The sequence below is a fragment of the Erigeron canadensis genome, chromosome 5, assembly GCF_010389155.1.
Source record: "Erigeron canadensis isolate Cc75 chromosome 5, C_canadensis_v1, whole genome shotgun sequence".
NCBI classification, from domain to species: Eukaryota; Viridiplantae; Streptophyta; class Magnoliopsida; order Asterales; family Asteraceae; genus Erigeron; species Erigeron canadensis.
In genome coordinates, this window is record NC_057765.1 from 27,789,052 (window position 1) to 27,806,697 (window position 17,646).

The following is a 17,646-nucleotide window of genomic DNA, read 5'->3' on the forward strand; positions in this document are numbered from 1 at the left end:
TCTTTTGAAACTGCTATTTTGTAGCAAATGGTATGCCATTTGAAACCTTTAATGTGTACCAGTTTGGTATGCTATGAAATTCCAGCCAATGGTCGTTTTCTTTGTCATTTGGTTATATGCTCATTTGGTATGCAAATTGTTATGCTATGGTCATTTTGTTACATGGTCATTTTCTTATGAAACTGCTATATAGTCATTGTGTCATATGGTCGTTTTTTAATACTAGGCAGATTGTCTTTTGGTAATTTGGTTATATGAAACTGCTATATACACATACAAATTGGTGCAATTTTAATACTTCACTTAACCAAAACCTCTAAAATACACATACATTCATATTCATTAGATTGTCTTTTGGATGCCAAATTGTGTCACAGTAAACAATTGGTGCAATTTTAAAACCTTCATTTAACCAAAACCTCTAAATTACACATACATATTCATCAAATTTGTTACATTATTGATCAATAAAACATCATGTAAACAATAAAAAAAACCCAACTAAATCCGAACATAATCTTATATCTTCTTGCTTCCTTTGATTTTGCTCTAGCAACTTCTTCACTTCGATTCATTGACCGTAGAAAACCGGGTATATCTTCAACAGCCCTTGAACACATTGGTGGGTCGTGCCAACGAATGAATCCACACCTTGATCCCTAATCTCGAATAATCCAGCCATGAACATCAATAAGACGAAAATATGTTCATGATTAATTATCAATAAAATTGAAAAACCGAAACTAACCTTTCTTGAACAGCAGTAGAACCTTCTTCCTGGGTTATTAGGTGTCCATGATGTGCGTATGATGGAAGGAGATCCACATGATGAACAAATCACCATAATTTTTGATGATATGAAAAAGGGATTGATTAATTTAGGGTTTATAAGAAATTGGGGGAAAGAGAAAGGGAAAAAGGGGGAAATTAATTTAGTGGGGGAAATGAGAAAGAATAAGGACGGGGTGGTTTAATTGGGTTTTGTGGGTTTTAGGGTTTTTAGACTTTTGGCAGAAAACGTCCCTCTGACAAGCAAAATGACAGAACAGTCCTCGCGTGGGAGGCACGTGCTTCCTTTTAACGGCAAAAAGGTAACTGCGTTAATAATAAGGACGTAAATCGCTAAAAATTCTTGCGAAAGGGATGAAAAAGAATAAAAATTCTTGACAGGGATGGAAACCGCGAATTTTGGTAAACCACAGGGACGATTTATGCAATTAACTCTTTTTTTTTTTCTAATCAGTAAGTTCATAAATTTTCTTTCTATAATCTTTAGTTTTTAGTAACTCTTTAGTATAATTCATCACACTGATTGGGAGTAGCAGTAGCGCTAACACAGAGATCATTAATTTATAAACGATACGAGCCTTTGTTTTAATTTTGGTGAGACATAAATCAATTTATAGAGTTAATTGCACAAATCATCCATGTGGTTTTCATATTTTTATGGTTATCCCTCTAAGTTTTTTTAGTGAATTTCGTCTTCATAGTAACCTTTTCTAACACTTTACATCCTTTTGAGGGATAAAAAACACGAAAAATGTACAAACTTTGTACAAACACTTTTGGCACTATACATCCATCAAAAAGATGTAAAGTGCTAAAACTGTTTACTTTAAGGACGAAAATCACAATAAAAAAAGGTTAAAGGGATGAAACCACAAAAATGTGCAAACTAGAGGAATAATTTGTACAAATAAATCCAATTTTTATTATCAAAAGCTTATGGAATCATGTGTATCTTGGTTACATCGAAGTCGACTAACAAATTAACAAAAAGATACTCGTATATATAAGCAACATAGATCAGTGATAAACACTTTGACCTCTGGTGATAATGGAAGCAGAGAAAACATTTTATGCAAGGTTGGAGGGCCTTTTCTACCATTTAGGTAGAAAATGGAAGCAGCCGCTCTACTTAAGTAGAGGTAAGGTCTGCCTACATTTTAACCTCCCCCAAAACGCAAAACGCAACACTGGGCAGTTCTTGCTTTATATTTGTGTGTGTATATATATATATATATTAACTTGGCGTGCCCGAACTAATGTTATAGCCTAACAATTCGGTACCAAATAAGTATCGAACCGAAAATCTCGGCACCGAAACCGGTACCGGTTTAGTAGATTTGGTACGATATCGAGATTTGATTTTTGGTATTTTCGGTTTCAGTAAAGTTTGATACAGTTCGGTACACGTACCATACCGAAACCATCCCTACCTTAGACTAGGGATGGTATTAGTACCAATACCGTACTGAACCGTACCAAATATGCCAAAACCAAAACCCCCAAAACGCTTTACCGAATACCGTACCAAACTCTCGGTACCAATACCGGTTTAGGTTCCATACCCGGTTGGTACCGAATTTGCAATAATTAACACAACAAATAAATACGTTAGACCTGACTTTAGTAGAACGATCAACATAAATAACCTAAATTTTAACATATTCAAAGATTTTTATCATAATTCATTTCTTCATCTTTCCTTTTAGTGAAATTCATATTTAACTCTTTTATAGAGTCGTGTACTTCTTTTTCTTCATCATTCCCTTCTGCTTCAAAATGTTTTGAGTTTGTTGGTTTTGTTTCACCAGCATTGACCAAGTTCTTTTTTTCAGTATCAAAAGTTTTCGTATATGTATGTCAAATTATCTATATTATATAAGGTAAGGTTCACGTGAAAACTATTCACATATAAATATAGGTGATTTCAATTATAATTTGATTTATTAATATGTGACAAAATAAGCCACATACACCATTCACATACAAGTTATAATTTAGAGATTCTCATGGTTCTTTCAATTTAAATAGTTCTCAAATGAACATTTTCCTATTATATTATCTATATCTATATCAGTGTGTTAAAGTTTTCATTGGCTTCTAAGGTATTATATTATATTATATTATATACTACAATAAATGAAATGGTTAATGAAATGGTTGTGAATAGTAACTCGACACAGTAATTCACTTGGTGTCGAGTTACTATTCGTCCATGTTATAATGCGCACTATTATTCGGTGGCAAAAACATCCGTTCAAGTTTTCTAATATGAGTTACTTCTTGGTTTTTCCATATGTTTTTCCTTTTTTCTTTCAAATAATTATATTGAAAACGTTTATCCTTTTTTTTGTAACAATATTCAGATTTTATCACATTGAATTCCTTTCAGATTTTATCACATTGAATTTCTTATTGATGATTTTATCATATTTTTTTCTTTTGGGTTTTCAAATAGTATATGAAAACTATTTTTTTGTGGTATTGCCTTTGAATAAATATTTATTTCATATGTCAAAATTTTTAACAAACATATATAACAACACATTATCAATAACAGAACATAATCGTGTCCAGGTTTTCAAATGATATATTAAAAACATTTTTTTTTTGAATTGTTTTTGAATAAGTATATATTTTATATGTCGAAGATTTTAGCAAACATAAATCATCAATAAGAAAAGTAATCGAACTAATTGAAACCGCCCAACACGCAGACGACAACTATTGTGGTTTTGCCCTTAAATAAATATATATTTGATATGATAAACTTTTAAACAAACCTATCCATAAAAGAATGTTTATCAATTCAACTCAACTATACTAAATAACACAATCGTTTCAACACGATAAATAATGCCCCGCAATGCGGGGCCGGAAATTTTCTTGTTCATAAATATAATTATAAGATAAACATAATTATAAGACCAGCAAACTAATTCGAGAACAATACTAAAATTCGGTACCAAACCGATTGGTACCAAAACCGATTTCTTACCATGTTCAGAACCGAAATCGAATCCCCATCAGCACCGATTTTCAGTATCAGTTCGGTTTCGGTATTTCGCTCATCCCTACCTTAGACCTTCTAAACGGAGATAACTAAAATCTCCCCCCATATCTCACACGTCTCCCTGCATAACATGCTATATTAACAATTTCATGCTATCCTTATTGTTTATATTGAACTATTCCACTATATCAGATCAATTATGAAATATCTAAATATATACAATAAGGTTACGATATATCTATGTAAATATGGCCTATTACATGAGATCATTAATTTACCATATCACACAAGAAAACATGTGAGAGATATGAGAAGAATTTAGTTATGCCCATTAGGGTAGACAGAGTGCAGTTGTTAGGGAATAGGTACCGGTCTGGTATTGGTTTGAACACTGCCCCATCCAACCGGTACCGATGGGGGTGGGGAGGGTTGTGCCGGTGTGGATTCGACCATCACAAAAAATAAAATAAAATTATAAAAAATAAAAAATAAATGAGGCCCAATACGCAACGGATCATTCTCTCTCTCTCCCTTCTTCTCTTTTCTTTCTTCTTTTCTGTTCTTTCTGCCGATTTCTTTCTTTCTTTCTCTCTTTTAATTCTTTCCAAAAACAACTAAACAAATTCAAAATTCACTAAAATGAATCAAGGGAAGCTTATATCAAAACAAAAAACCCCAGTTTATTCAGAACTTTCAAGACGTCACAAAAAACCACCACCCCTAAACAATCGCGATGTTATGCCACCTCCTCCAACCAAAAACCCACTGCCGAAAATGTTCATAGACCGCAACCCTTTGATGAATTCTTGAGTCAAATGGATCCCTTGTTTTTCAAAAAACCCACCAGGTTTACGCAATTTGCGAGTGAAAATCAACCTGGGTTTTCGCAATTTGTGGGTGGTTCATCACAACATTACGAAGATGTTGAAGAAGTCGAAGAAGAAGCAATACCCGGGACCCAAGTCCCGGTTAAAGGAAAAAGAGAATGTCGTGTATGGGGGAAGGATGAAGAGTCGTGTTTGGCAAAAGCTCGGTTAAACGTTTCCTAGGATCCATACACCGAAAACGCCCAAACGGCCGGATCGTTTTGGAAAAAGGTGAAGTTTGAGATGGAAAGATACTTGAAGCGTGATTGGGGCCATACCCTGGAAATGCTTCGATTGAAATGCAAGGATTTGAAACATAAGGTTTCAGGTTTTTGTAGTATTTACAATGTTAAAAAAAGTAAGATGTTGAGTGGTCAAAACAACGAGTATGTATTTAAAGCGGTCGTGGCATTGTATATGCGGAAATACAATAACAAGTTCGGGTTTCCACATGTAGAGACGTGACAAGTTTTAAGAACGGGCCGAAACCGGCGAAAGTTCTTACATTGGAGAGGATAGAGGATTCGGGTAACAAAAAGGCAAGAACAGAAGGGTCAATTGTCAATGTCCGTTCATCCGGGGAGGCGTCGATCCATATTGTCTTAAACGAGGACCTGTGATCAAGAGGTAGAAGGTGGGAACGACGTCGATACACCACCACGACCTTCTAGACCCGTGCCCCCCTCCCCCACCCCGGTGTAGAGGTATGCAACCAATTTTATCCGCCTCCACTACATCCGAAGAAATCTTGAAGATGGTCGCCGAGTTGAAATGCGACAATGAAAATAAAAAATGAGTTCGGCAGTAAAAGCTTCATATTCAGAAGGCGATGATGTATAGTTATATGGCAACGTAGGATTCTAGGAAAACACAGGAGGAGGAGATGACAGGTATGGTCCAATGTCAACAGCTGCAGAAATATATGAACTTCATCATCAGGCCACACGATCACCTCACGGGCCTTTGTTGGTGATGGTTTTGGCGCATAAACACGCCATTTGTGAAAATATGGATGGCTGATGACTTAGTTTATATGGTTAAGTTGTATGTTTTAGTTGTTTTGTGTGTTTGAATAAAAGATTGTGTTTTAGTTGTTTTTGAAGTTGTATTTTTAATTTATTAAATAAAAGTTTTACTTATTTGAATAAAAATAAATAGAAAGTAAATTAAATAAAAAAGGGTTGGGAGGGGCGGGGTGGGGTAACCCTTTGCTTGCTTCTCTCCCCGCTTTTTCTCCTCCACCCCGCCCACTCCCTAATGACACGGATTGTTTCCCCGTCCCTCTCACTCATATTAAAACAAATTTCACCAAATATTTTTATATTTATAAAGTTAAACACTTTATAAACATTTGAAACCATACTAAAATATCAAAAATAACAATAATATATAAAAAACAAACAAAAGCTAACATTTTAAGCCACTTTAATAAATTATAAAAAAATAAAGAAAGGTTAATTCGTAAAGTTGGAGCCCTTTTGTGTGGCCTTTTTGCTAATGTTATTTGTCTTCTCCACACACACACCTACAAAAAACACACACACATACAACATATATATATATATATATATATATATGGGTAACATGGTAAGAAGAGTCTTAAAATAAAAACATTAAGGACACATAAAAACATCATTTTGATGCATTAAAAACTCATAAAACCAACATAATGCATAAGTAATTATCATTATTTAAATGTTTAACAATACATTCCATCAAAATAAAAAAAAAGCAAGTTTATTGTTGGACAGTTTGATAAATATGCATCCAAAATGAATGTTCTAAACAAAAAACATTATTTTCTCGATTTTGAAAGACAAATGTGTTGTTAGACACTAAAATAATGATAATTATTTCTAGATTACGCTAATTTTATGGACTTCTAATGAATTAAAATGTAGTTTTAAGCATTCTTGTGTTTTTTTATTTTAAAAAAGTTCTCATTTGATTGTCCCCTATTTATATATTGTATATATATATATTATATTATATTTCTATATATATATAAAGAAAAATAAGAAAAGAAGAAAAAAGAGAAACCAGCAAGGAAACTTGTAACTTTTGAAAATTGGCAAGGAAACCGGCATCACCCTCCTCACTTCGCCCCCACGGTGTTAAAATAGGTACCTGTCGGATACAAATTTCCTCCATTGAGAACTCCGTGCACCTTTACACTATGTTCTTGAGTTCCATTATAAAAGAAAAGAATTGAAATGATGAGGACAAAAGATTTCATCATTCTAAATCATCCAAAATATAAAAGGAAGATCTTTAAAACAAAAAGAACTAAAAAATAATTTCAAATCACTATCACTTTATTTCCTTTCTATCATTAAAAAAAACTCAAAAACTCAATTTATCCTAAAATCATTTGGATTATTTTCTTTTATCTAAAAAACGAAAGAAGGATTATTTTCTTTTATCATTTTCTTTTATCTAAAAAACGAAAGAAGGTAGAGGCACTAAGATAAAGCGGTAGAGGCACCCTTAGAAATCTAACGTATATTGATAAATACTGTACATGTTAGTTAATGTATATAATAAACATTTTTATTATTATTAAAATGTAAAAGATTATTTGTGAATCTGTTCTTAAAATTTGTAACAGAATACGAATTATTATCCAAATCTCAAAGCATCCAACCTAATCATTAAATTTCTATGAAATGACAATCGTGGATATTTTTTTGTGAAAAATATTTAGTTGGTTGAAAATATGAGAAACAACAAAAAGAAAATCGATAAATGCAAAGTTCTATTTTGTTATGAGTAGCTAGAGGTGTTTTTAAATTTCTCAATGTCCATTTGTAGAACCATATGAATGTTTTTACCACAAATGTGACTACAAAAACAAACTTAGTAAAAGTTTCCAACCAAAACAAATGTAGTTTCCCAACGTCCAGATGTTAACACTGATAGCAACATAGGATAGCGAGGGGAACATTTTTTTTAGGCTCCATCGAACAAAAACTTACTAAAAATTAATCAGCTTTAGCAAATCATAAACTAATCTTTAAACAAAGCCACAAACATACTAAAAAAAATCAAACCATATAGAAACATATTTTCTTATAATATGACTCAGTCCCTTAGATGTTCATAATAAGTTGCGATCATTTTCGCAAATCATTACAGGTCTGTATTGGCTCATCACTGTCATCTTATAAATTATAGAAATAGATACAAGTGTATAGAAAAAATATATAAAAATACATAAATATATAGCTGCCCAAGTGTACTCCAATAAAAATTAAAAATCAACTGAAGTGTATAAAATATAAAAACAGCACAATTAATATTGCTTCAAGGGAACGAGTCAGGCAGAAACTAATTTATATTCATGCCGACCAGATTAGCGAAGCCCAAATATTTTTTGTACTAAAAATTTATGTTAAATATATACATATACATACATAAATATAGATATAAACGTATAAAGAGAGAGGTGCTCAGAAACTCTATAAAGAATGGATTAGAGAGTTTATCCTCACAGAATAATATATCGGATTAACGAGATTATAGTTTTACTCATCATTGCACCTTAAAACCAAAATATTTAAATGAACGAAAATAGTTGTATTTAGTAACAGGGAAAATGAATATGTTGTTGGTTGTTGATGGCTGCTGCTTGTTTTCTAATTAGGGTTCAAGATATATTTGGGTTTATATAGGAAGGGAAAGAGGTAACAACGACCCTTAGCAAATTATATGGGCTTTATTTTTGGGCCTCGTATTGGTATAGGGCTGTTGGTCTTTAACTTGATAATTTTATATTTTTCAGTCCAATTTTTATGATGGAATAAAGAGTAAATTCGTATTTAACTTTGTTGATTTTTAAATGTAAAGTACTCAACTTTTTTTAATCAATAAAAGATATTTAATTTTTCAAAACATAAAAAAACCCTCTTTTTGACATTTTCTAGCTGTGATTCCGTTAAGTTTTCATATACGGAAGCACTACTAATATGTTCAAAACTATCCCTATCCGAACCCGTAATCTGATCTGGTTTTATCAAAAAACTTGAATATCTTAAGTCTTAGATATCCGAACTTCATATATCTAACTTTTTGGATTTAGATTCGAATCGGATATTGAAATCCATAATCTAAAACTTTAGACATCCGACTTTAAAATCCTCAATAACTATCGTTTTTTTTAACCACCGATACAACTTAAAATTAATAAAAAGTCGAATTTTTGAAGTTTATGATAATGAATTTCAATCTCCGAATATTTGAATCCAAAAGTTGAATATTCAAGGTTTGGATATCCTTGCTTTTGGTAACTAAATTTTCGGATAAAATCAGATCAGATTATGAGTTTGGATATGATTAATTTTGAAGACCCTATTGGTTCCTCCATATACGAAAACTTAACGAAAATTGCGGTTAAAAAATATCAAAAAATAGGTTTTCTACTTTTCTTTAATGATTTGAAAAGTTATAAATTTTTTATTGATAAAAAAAATTAAATACATTAAATTTAAAAATCAATAAACTTGAATATATTTTTTTACAAATTACTCAGGAATAAATAGCACGTTCACTTTTTTCTTTAAAATTTTTTTTTTATCTAGTTTAATTTGTGCTAAGCAATAGTGCTAAAAGAAAAATGTATTTCGGGATAACTTATATGATGTTAACATCATCTTTGATAGATGATGTTACTCTCACAAACCATAAAACTCATAAGTGACTTTTTGACATATGTAAAAATCGATATTAGTGAGTATGTGTGGTAGGGGGGTAAGAAATGATCCGGAAAGCCGAAAAACCAATCTGAACCGCGTGACCCGAAACTTAAAAAACCGAAACCCGAAAAAACTGAAAACAAAAAAACCGATGTGTAGCGGTTCGGTTACGGTTTTCAATATTCATTAACCGCGATTAACCGAACCGATTTTGATATATAGCTACATATAATCATATATATGTATATTTACACATATGTGTATTACATGAATACATCATTTACATATCTATTTAGCTAATTTTTTGTATATGTTGCCTAAAATATTAACAATTTTACTAACTTTCTTTCACTATCTATGATTAATTTTGGATATTCTATATACTCTTTTTAAGAAAAGTTGTTAACTTTGTCTAAAATATTTATCAAAAATATTACTAATATCATATAAAAGACATTTTAAGTAGTAAAGTATGATAATTTAAATAGAAACTTGCATTGAATAAAAATAATGTTAGAAACAAGTAATTCAAAATTAGATGTAATGTATATTTATTTATAAACAAAATATTAATGTAGTTAAATAACTATTATACATAAAAAAATTAATTGATACAATGTAAATTGACTATTATAATTGAAAACTTAAACTTTATATTAACATAACTTTAATAAATGGTTAACCGAAAATAAAACCGAAATTAACCGACTTTTTCGGGTAACTGATTTGCGGGTAACTGAAATTAATGGTTCAAAATTTCTAACTAACCGAACCGAACCGAAACCCAAAAAACTGAAAGGACTGGACTAGATAAACAGAAAAAGACAAAAAAAATTTTATTTATTTATTTTTTTTCTATACCCCCACTGCGCCGCAGTGGGTTTGGACATGAGGAAAGGCATTTCTGAGCCGAGGGATTCCACTGCGCAGCAGTGGGCAAAATCACCCCCACTGCGCAGCAGTGGGCACCAGATCAGCAACCCTAAACTCATTTTGACACTTGATCAAACTTACAACCTTCAAATTTCAAAACGAATTTCTTAAAACACATTTCAGAGATTACCAACAACTATATAGACACATTTTAAACATAATTACAACATCAACTTGTTTAAAATCTCATGTACACCAATAATGGGTCATTTACCCATTTTGACACCATTTTCGCCTAAATGCAACTATACAAACTTCCAAAAGCTCTACGCTTGATCATTTTCAGAAATTTAGCAAAAGTACGACCTTCAAAACTAAAAGTACCAAGAGCCATGAGGGGAGAGATTTCTAAGCCTATAACCGAAAGATTTTCATTCATCCATGAATGACCTAATACCTTCAAGTCTTGCAAAAATCTTTACTTCTAATACTTCAAGCTTCAACCAACAACTAGTTTCTTCTTCCAGAACTACCTATAAAATGGTAAACAACTAAAATATAAGCAAAGGCTTAGTGAATATACTTGCATACATTTACGAATACGAAGGAGGGCAAAGTACAAGGACAATCACATGTAACCTATGACACCGTCATGCCACATTTACATGCTCACCTTGCACACTAACATGCTATACATGGATCCATATAAGCTAAACAATCATATCAATCACAACTATCGGGATTCTTAGGCCCCGGAGGTTCTTAGGCCTCATATCGTATCAACTATCGGGATTCTTAGGCCTCATAATCACAATGCCCTCACATGGACTTATGCCGCATCAATTACCACACATGGATAAACAAACTTCAACATGATGTGGTCAAACACCACACATGGATAAACAAACTTCAACATTATGTGGTCAATTGATCCAACATATACATAAAGGTATGCAAATATACTCACCTCCTCCGCAACAAGGACAATAACGCTAAAACGATAATGCACAAACAAGCTTCAACCTATGATCATAACATAAAAGTGCATAAGCTTATATTCACAAATTGACTATCTCGACCTAGCCATTCTCAACCACTAGCCTTTTCTAAACCCCAAACCCAACCCATTTGTCATTGAGTTACTTTCATTCTCAACAATAACACTAGGTATCTCAATCTACCATCATCATCATTATGTCAAAAACTAGTAAGAACTCAACTTTCTCATAAATCAAAATTATCACAAGAGCTTATCAATTTCATAATCAACTCAACACGTAACTCAATGACAAACTAGGTTATCTAAGGAATTGGGGAAAATTAACCATAATTTAAATTCTAGCAAAAACTCCCAAATTGGCTCACTCCAAGAACCCTAATTTCAAAAGAAAGATAAAAACTAAATTAGGGGAAATCAATACCTCAACAATGGAAGATAATAGATTAGGGTTTTCAATTCACAATTCTTTCCCCTTTTTCTCTCAATTTTCGGCCACCACCACAAAACCCACAAACCCTAACTTTTGAATTCTTGAATGAGATTATATGATGGTGATGATTATTACTATAAATTCTTCCTTGAACTTAAGATAATTTATCTTTGATTTTGAAAGAATGAGATGGAATGCATGAAAGGAGTGTGAAGAAGAAGAAATGGGAGGTGAGTCATAAGCCAAAATAGATGGCTGGCACTCTTTGGAGATGCCACGCCCCATCTCTCAAATTTGTGGGTATTTTACTCGCTATCCGCTAAAGTTTCAACCAAATTAACCCCATAACTAAAAATAATGCTAGGAAAATAATTAAATATCAAAACTATGAAAAAGGGTTAATTTCTTTTACATTAAAAACATTAGGATGTTACAAAAACGGTTCAAATTTTTTAGCTAACCAAACCGAACCGAACCGTTTACAGCCCTAATGTGTGGCAACATTATGTAACAAAGATGATTTCACATCATGTATCATTTTCCCTTTTCCTTTTGTTATACCATTGTGTCTCTCACTCTCTTTATTCTCTCTATATCTTTGTCTGTAAGTAGAAGAAACAAAGAACCCCACGATAGTTATGGTGACTACCCGTCGCAGTGGATACAAACCGCATTCCCCCAAACGCCAAAAAGTAATACTTTTCTTTCTTTATTCATTTCATAAATTCTTTTATATATGTTTGTGTGTATATATTGATTTGCTTTTGTTAATTTTTTGATGATGAATTGTTTTGATTTAATAATAGTAAGGCTAAAAAGAATGGAGGTGTATCGGACAATGTGATTAAGCCAAATAAAAAACAACATAGAGAAAATACAAAAGGATTGAATGTGGATCCGCCGGAAAATGCTGCTGGAACTTCGCAGCTTGAAGACGAAGGCGACGAGGTTGTTAGTGCTACTGTTGCTGAAGGTGAATGTTTTGTTCTTTCTTTATTTTTAAAAATATTAATGTTTGTTAAATCTGATTGATTACTTAGAAGAGGGTAGTTAAAGAATTTGTTATTAGGTTTTAGAATAGATTTATATTAAATAAAAAATAATAATGAAGCAAGTTATAGGACAACAACCACTAGCTTAAGCCCTAGTGGCCATGAGGATCTTTTAAATTCATTATGTGGGCCCCGGGTGAGGTTACTCAAGGTTTGAAGTTCGAGTCAAATGAATTTTCCATGAGGATGGGGTTGGAGGTCCTGAAAATCTCTAGTTAAAATTGTCTTCAACACGTCTGAATTGAAACTCACTTTACCAAAAAAAAAAAAAAAAGTTTATAGGACAACAACTTATTATTCGTTTGACATCATATATTTTTTTTATTTAGTCTCTATTAGTAATATATCTTTTTACTTATTATAAATTTAGGTTCTTGTGGTATAATACAAGAGCTAAAAAAGAGTCCATATATTGGGTAGAGTGGTGTAATTTTAATCTTATGTAAAGGGTCGGTAGTTCGTATTGTTGTATGTGCATTGTCTCACATAATTGTGTGGGATGATTTTATGAATAAAAATTAATTTTCAAAAAAAAAAAACTTATTATAAATCTTTTATTTATTGTAAATCTTATATGAGTTCTCATTAAAGGTTTCAATCCATTACATAATTTTCTTATTCTCAATGTATCGATTCCCCCTGTGACAAACCGGTGCCTACAATGAGAATTCAAATTTTAAAGATAATGCATAAAAAGGCCATTTAATTATCAAGTTTGTTTCAATTAAAGGTGACAGTGTTCTGTTTTGCCTACTGTCGGTGATTTATGGTCATGTAAAAAATTAACTATTGAAAGAAAATAGTTTATTTTTACTGTTGACAATTTGATTAATTTTTAATCTATTGTATATTATATGTCAATGACTATTAATAACTTACTCTTATTAAAGTGTCTTAAAATTTCAAAATTTAAGACATTCCTTTCCTCTTTTATAATGTAGTAGAAAATAGATTAAATCTTCTATCTTCAGTTTACCAAACGTTGGTAACTTATCACCAAAATAAAGACATTATTACACTTCGGTTGTTTTATGATTCATGATGATAATAGATATGTATTTACGAAACTATTTTAGAATGTCCAGGTTAAACCCAGATTTATTAGTTAGTTTATTTAAATATTAACATGTTTTTATAATTATAATGAAAGTTATGTCCTTTTTTTTTGGAAATGAAGTTACATAGTCGCACCCTCTTAATTACACATTTTAGGAAGTTGAAAAGGTTGGCATGTCTGTTTGTTTTTTTAAATCATTAAGTAATTAAATTGATAAAGTGATTGAATAGATAAATAATGTATGTATAGACCAAGTTAATACAAGTGTTTTTTGTTTATTAAATCAAAAAAACAAACACTTTGGATGACTTAATGAATTTAAATAGTTTTGATTAAGTCATGACTTTTTTATTAAGACCTTAACAAACACTATCATAGTCCTTATATACAAGATTTTTAGGAAGTAAATATTGTCACATCCTAGTCTCCTTATATACAAGATTTTTAGGAAGTTGTATTGTCACACCCTCTCACGCATATCTGGTGGGGCAAAAATGTTGTCAGTTGCAATTTCAAAGAGGAAAGATGAACCAGCCCATTATAAGTTGAAGATCGAGTCTTTCTCTCTTCTTGCTGAAGTTACATATATCAAAATTGAATCTGATGTTTTTATGGCCAGCGGTATGAAGTGGTCAGTCTATGCCTAACCTAGTGCAATATTTACATGTTTCTTCATATTAAACTTTAATGAATAAATATCAATTTATATATTTTCAGGAGACTAGATTTGTATCCAAATGGAAATGATGAGAAAAGTGGTGATAACAACATATCTTTGTATCTTGTGATATGTGACACTGAAAGCTTTCCAAAGGGGTGGGAGGTCTTTGTTGATGTTACTTTTTTTGTTTATGATCATGAAAACCATAACTATGCAACTTTTCAAGGTAATATATTCTTTTTTACTTACTTTATCATATCATTTTGCGATATGTATACTTACGAAAAATGTTCGTGTATATATAGATAGCAATGGCCATGGGAACAGGACAAGGTTTAATGAGAGTAAGAAAATCTGGGGGTTTGACCAACTAATATCACTCGAGTCTTTCAAGGAGAGTAAAATGGGTACTTGTCGAATGATGCGTGTGTGTTTGGAGTTGAGGTTTTTCGTGTTTTGAAGTTTACGCAATTTGATCGATGCTTATCATTTATAAAGCCCCCGGCAGCTACCAACACCTACACTTGGAGAATTGATAAATTTTCAAATGTGACGCAGAAATGTATTTATTCAGATGTCTTCAAAATTGGCAATCTGAAGTGGTATGTATCGGCTTTTTACTTTGACACCATATTATATATATATATATATTCGATTTGCCCTTGAATTTTTATGTTTAAGACTTTCAGCACACGATAATTTATGAGATTTTTCAATGATCTAATGTGTTTATATATGGTTCTTTATTGACGGCAGGAAAATACTTCTTTATCCAAAAGGAATTGATGAAGGGAAAGATACTCATTTATCCATCTTTTTACGAGTACGTGACCATGCTCCGTTTCCGCTTGGGTGGCAAATTTATGCAAATTTTAAGCGTCGAGTGAAGAATCAAACTTATAATGGCGATATAGAGGAAGGTAGAGTCCATGGGTTTTACATTACGAGTACATTCTAACTTATGAACATTCTTCAAAACCACATATTGTGAACAATCTTTTCTTTATTAATACAAAGTAATTGTTTATCAGTAAGTGTTTGTTTTCTGTAATTCCTTTGTATCATATGACAGTTTAATGGCTTTTCTTTGTTGCAGATTCTATTGGCTCGTTCAGTAGCTCTGCTGTTGATTGGGGTTCTTCTAGTTTTGCGGAACTGAATGAGCTCCATGAATCAGAAAATGGCTTCCTGGTGAATGATGTTCTTATTGTGGAAGTCGAGATCTCACTGTTGGGTACACTAAAAAGTTTCATCTGATCAAATAATGGTGTTGGTTAAGTATGGTAGTTGTAGAATTATTGTTTTTAGAGATGGATACTGTATTTGTAATCGACTCAAACTGTATCCTAATCATCCAGCGATCTTGATTGCCCTCCACAGTGATTGAACCCAACTGTTGACGCAAACTCGTAGAGTACTAATTAGCTGGCTCTCTTCAGCTGCATCTCATGACGCCACATCGTTCCATCTATAAGCCACAACTCCAAAGTAGGTAACTCTCTGGTTCATAAGGTTTACTTTTTTGGAGCCCAATTGTTCCACCTATAAATATTGGTTCGCTTTTTTGTAAGCTGAAGGAATCTAGTTTGTGTCTTATATAGGAGATCAAATGCACACCTACTGATCCAAACCCGACCAGTTCCTCCAAACCCCACCCAGACCAATAATTTGATGTAACAATTTCGTTTTTTCCTCCACCGTGTGAAATAGCTCCAGGAACAATATAGCCAAGGGTTTTTCACCCATAGATCCGTGTTTAACACGGGATTTACGATATTATCAATATTAAATCTTCATACATTTAAGTTATAAATTATAATTTTGTAGAAATACGGTTTTAAGTGTTATATTTTGCAAGTTATAGTACAATAATCATAGGTTCGTCACTGTCATTATTAGCCTAGACATATTGATTGATATGTTTGCCGTAGTCATTCCACAAGGCACATGTTATATATAATAATTTTTCTATTATAGAATATTTTGAAACCGTGTGTACTCATAAAGTGATATTATTATGAAAAATATTTAAAAAATTAAAATATAAACATATTTGTGATTCTGTACTTGACATTCAAGTATATGTATTTGATCATGATGCGGACCCATAACACGCATAGGTTTATTTTCAATCACATTCCGTATAATAATTTGATAACAATTAGAATTGTTTTTATATTGTTTCATAATAATTAGGACTCTTGATTTGAGTGACAATTGTAACTTTAAACATTAATACGCAAAACTAATATATAAAAAAGGAGAAAATTATGTACCTTCTTGATTGAGAGATAAAATAAATCTTGAATGGAGTTCATATTGATTTGGATTTAGTATTCAATTAAAGCTCTCTTCTAAATCGTGTTTTATTCTGTGATCGTCAAATGTTTTGTAATTCCTATTGTGTTTAAAATGATGTTGTTATATATCGTCATCTGTTATTATGTTTGAGATATGTATCTAGAGTTTAATTTATGTTTATATTAAATATTAAACTAAATATATAATATTTATAATTTATAAAAATCTAATCTAATATATGTTAATAAGTCATTAGGTTTTGAAATAAATTTTTGTAAACAATATTTCATATGTTGAACTTTTTTTAATTAATTAAATGATTGCAAATTTTAAAGAATTCTCTCAAGTTGATGGCTAAAAAGTGTAAATTATTGATGGAAAACAAAAGAGTGTAAATTAATGAGACTTTTTCTACAAATTAATATAAATATAAATATAATAATATATTTGGATAATAATTATCGGGATTTTTAATTTGTAGTTTATATAAATGATGACATCATCAAAAGTCAATTTAATAAAATTCAGTGATTTAATTGATTAATAAGTCATTAGTTCAACTGTCTTATAGTATATATTAAGATGCTGTTGAAAGTTAATGTTTATGTTATTAAATTGTATGTCATGTATCAATCTTATACCAAAATATATCAAATTAGATATTGTTAATGGGGTGTGTCAATTTAAAAATCAGTTTAAAAGTAGTAAGAGAGTGATGCTAAGGCCTCTCCTTATAGGATACTACTTTTACCCACTTCTAACACTATTAATCTCTTCTAGACGCACCAAGGCCCCACATGTGTACCAAGTTCGTGCGTCCAAAAACGGAAGTAAGCACCAAGACGCAGCCAAGACGCGGACAGTGCTTATAGCGTCTGGTGCGTCGGACGAGGCCAAGACGCAGGTCCGATGCTCT

General features: G+C 31.7%; 1 long non-coding RNA gene and 3 other non-coding genes across 4 annotated transcripts; 1 reads left to right on the forward strand and 3 right to left on the reverse strand.

The window, feature by feature from the left end:
* Positions 1 to 7,545: 7,545 nt before the first annotated feature.
* Positions 7,546 to 7,692, reverse strand: LOC122602468. The gene has a single exon (XR_006324285.1). It is a non-coding gene; the product is annotated as a small nucleolar RNA snoR136 (small nucleolar RNA).
* A 48-nt stretch (positions 7,693 to 7,740) lies between these two features.
* Positions 7,741 to 7,826, reverse strand: LOC122602446. The gene has a single exon (XR_006324265.1). It is a non-coding gene; the product is annotated as a small nucleolar RNA SNORD25 (small nucleolar RNA).
* Positions 7,827 to 8,112: 286 nt separating this feature from the next.
* On the reverse strand, positions 8,113 to 8,204 carry LOC122602462. The gene has a single exon (XR_006324279.1). It is a non-coding gene; the product is annotated as a small nucleolar RNA U30 (small nucleolar RNA).
* Positions 8,205 to 12,271: 4,067 nt separating this feature from the next.
* Positions 12,272 to 16,190, forward strand: LOC122602064. Its single transcript, XR_006324150.1, has 8 exons — positions 12,272 to 12,351; positions 12,466 to 12,632; positions 14,273 to 14,399; positions 14,486 to 14,655; positions 14,735 to 15,031; positions 15,186 to 15,349; positions 15,526 to 15,921; positions 16,031 to 16,190. It is a non-coding gene; the product is annotated as an uncharacterized LOC122602064 (long non-coding RNA).
* The last annotated feature ends 1,456 nt before the right edge of the window (positions 16,191 to 17,646 follow it).